This window comes from Zingiber officinale, chromosome 1A, assembly GCF_018446385.1.
Source record: "Zingiber officinale cultivar Zhangliang chromosome 1A, Zo_v1.1, whole genome shotgun sequence".
NCBI lineage: Eukaryota > Viridiplantae > Streptophyta > Magnoliopsida > Zingiberales > Zingiberaceae > Zingiber > Zingiber officinale.
In genome coordinates this window covers 113,455,213-113,459,060 of record NC_055987.1, presented here as the reverse complement: position 1 = coordinate 113,459,060, position 3,848 = coordinate 113,455,213, and positions in this window count along the sequence as shown.

Below are 3,848 nucleotides of genomic sequence, written 5' to 3'. Positions count from 1 at the left end.
CGCGCTTCCTTCTCGTCCGCCGGTGTACTCTTCCGCAGCACCTCGTCCCTCGGACGCACCGCGTGCCGTCCTTCTCGCTAGCTGCGTCTTCCGCTCGAGTACCTGTGCTCCTAAGCTCCTGCACACTTAGACACAAGGTTAAATACAACGCAGGACCTAACTTGACTTGTTGATCACACCAAAACAACCTTGGGGTTCCAACACCACGTCGTAGTGGGAGGGTTGTTCGGCAACCTGATAGATTCATGGTTTTGGGAGAGTCTTGGACTTGATCCCTGGTGAACATGAACCTGATTCCTGCACATATGATGAAACACTCCAAGATAAAGATGCAACATCTTGGTAAAGTGCAATGAACTCTGAAATAGAATCTATGTATTCTAATCAGGTCTGGAAGCTTGTAGAACCACCAAATGGTATAAAAGCCATTAGGTGTAAATGAGTCTACAAAAGGAAAAAAGGGACAGATGAGAAGGGGGAAACTTTCAAAGCAAGACTTGTTGCAAAAGGATATACTCAGAAAGATAGAATCGATTATGAGGAAACCTTTTCACCGGTAGCTATGCTTAAGTCCATCCGGATACTTTTATCTATTGCTGCTCATATGGATTATGAGGTTTGGAAAATGGATGTCAAGACAGCTTTCCTTAATGGAAGTCTTGAATAAAACATCCATATGAAGCAACTAGAGGGGTTTATTGCAAAGGGCAAAGAACATCTTATATGTAAGCTCAATCAGTCTATTTATGGACTAAAGCAAGCTTCAAGATCTTGGAATATCCGGCTTAATGAAGTAATCCAGTCTTATGGATTTATTCAGTGTTCGGATGAGTCTTGTGTATACAAGAAATGTGACGGAAATATGGTGGTATTTCTTGTACTATACGTAGATGACATTTTGTTAGTTGACAACAATATCAAAGTGTTGTCAGAAGTAAGAGTATGGTTGTCCAAGCAATTCGATATGAAGGACTTGGGAGAATGCGGACATATTCTTGGGATTAAAGTAATAAGGGATCGCAAGAAAAGAATATTATGCTTATCCCAAGCTTCATATCGATACTATCCTAGCTCGTTTTAGCATGCAAAACTCCAAGAAAGGTTTTCTACCTTTTGGACATGGAGTATCTTTATCTAAAGAAATGTCTCCTAAGACATCAAAAGATATAGAGGAAATGAAGGGAATTCCTTATGCTAAGGGAAGCCTAATGTATGCGATGCTATGCTATGTCAAGACTGCCGTAAAACATATATTAAAGTACCTGAGAAGGACTAGAGATTATATGTTGGTTTGCCAGGCAGATGACTTGCTCCCTGTGGGTTACACGGATTCGGATTTCCAATCAGATAGGGACAATGATAAGTCAACCTCGGGGTTTTGTGTTTACTTTAGGAAGTGGAGGCATACTGGTGTCAACCATATTACATGTCACGTGGTGCATCAAATTGATTTAAATTGGAACAATTCAAAACTAAATAAAAGGAATGTAGTATGGAGTCCCAAGTCGTATTTTTCCGAGGTTAACTAGAAAATATTCTTGTCTAAATGTGATCTTCATTTATTTATTCCTTTCTATTGAATAGAAACTTTTATTAATTCAAACTCAGTAATGAAATTGCTAAACTCTAAAACAGATTCAATAGAATAAAAAGGAATACATGCTAAACTTCAATGATTTACTTAAAATCAAACTAACCTAGAATTATTGACTCATGATTTCTACATTTTAAATTACATTCAACCATGCATTCAAACAAAACCTAACGTTTAATTTTAATTACTTAAAATCTAACTGAACAAAACTGCACATTGATGCAGAAATCAAAGTTGAATTTGCAATGAATCATGAATGGATCGAATTGATGAAACAACACTTATAACAAACAAAAACTACTTGAAATCTATATTACAACACTTACTTCAAAATTGGAACTATGCTATGAACTTTAAATTGCATCCTAAGCATTAATTGAATCCCTAACTGCTGTTCCTTCTTACACTTTCAACTGACTCAATTCCATAACAGAACTTTGAAACAACATTTATTCATGAAATCTAACAAAGAACATTGGTTGGTTTTTCTTGAAATGGAAAGAAAACAAATGAAATCTAAAGATCTGACAATTTAAACTAGTTAGAATGCAATTAAGAAACATCCACAAATTCAATCAAAACTTAAGCTCTGTCTCTCTGCGACGTCACAAAGAAACTCAAAAAAACTCCCTTGAGTAATCACCAGCAATGATTCAATTCCACAGCTAAAGATTATGATAATTGCAGCTATCAGGAACCTCCCTTCAAACTTACAACCTCATCAAGAGTTCACTGCCCGTGGAACTAGGAAGGCGACAGAATCGTGTTCGTCAAACGATCGATCTAATTGATGGCGAACTCGCGAGTTAATTGAAGAATGGATGCGAAGCAGAACCTCCAGATAAACTCCTCTGAATCTTCTGTTGCATGGTAGAATCCCTCAGATCTAGAAAACTCCCGAAATCTGAGTTCGTCTGGTGAATGTGAAACGCAACGATCGCGACAGAAAGAAACTCCTTCTCTCGCGATCTGAAGGTTAGAAAATGATCGCCAGTCCTCCAATTGCTACTGGTGATGACAGATCTTGAATTCCGATTGAAATGTTGATGGGAGCGTCGGCATCGTAGAGGTTGAAGACGATGAACAGTGGCCAGAAATCGCGAACCGTGCTCGAAGACACTGTAGCTTCTCGCGGGTTTTAAATCCTCCTTAGATCTGATCCAACGGCTCAGAATCGTCGAGTCTTGATCGACGGTGGAAAATAGTCTAAAGCCTGATCCAACAGTGCTGATCCTAATCTACGGTCCAGATCTGCTCCTCATTAGGTTGGATGTATCAGATGCTTGACGGATGGCCCAGATCTCTCCAATCTTCAGTGGATGGTCCAAATCGATCCAGAGCTCGATCGCCTTGTTAAAACTCCGATCCAAGCGCAAATCTAATTCCAATCCATCCCATCCGAGATCATTTGATGCCTATAATATAACAATCAAATATTAGCATCAAATTAACCCATAGTAAAATAATTTACAATTAAGTCCAAATTCGATACAATGAATAAAATATGATGTAAATATGAGTTCTATATATGAAAACTACATCAAACCATGATTGTATGAATGAGAATAGCGTAGTAAAATCATGGTTATCAAATTCCCCCATACTTACTCTTGAACGTCCCTTGAAAGTCAAGAAAAACTAAAATTCCTACTTAAATGGCACCCCCTAAACAAATTCCTAAACATGATTAGAAAATAAAGAAAGTAAACCATCTTAGATTATCACATTCCAAAGTCTCAAGCATTCATGGACTTCAAACTTCACTCTTAGTTAACAACATAATAATTTCCATCTATCATGAGTAAATTGAAATTGATTTCATACTAAAAACCTCACAAGATAAAATTTTTGTGGCCCTCATCCTATCTCACATGTAATCACAAAAATGGAGGGCACTCATGCTACTTGTGCTTCTTACCCTACTATAAGCTTGCTTATCTTCTACTCTCTACCATGATCATAGATATCAATCACATTCATAAAAGTTAGTCATGGAAAATAAAAATGTAAGAAATATGAATCAAGTGCAAATCAAAACATTAGTTGCAAGAAAAGATAAGAAAAAAAAGAATTTGCTCAAAGAAAAGATAAGCAAGAAAGATTTAGCTTTAGTGGAAGACATGGATACAAAGAATGCTATATAAATGGATTCCGGCCCCCACTTCCATTTGCATCTCAAATGTTAGATAATCTCATTTCCAAACAATTCAGCAACTTCAATTCAGAAAACTCAATGTTAGATGTGTTGTTTTTA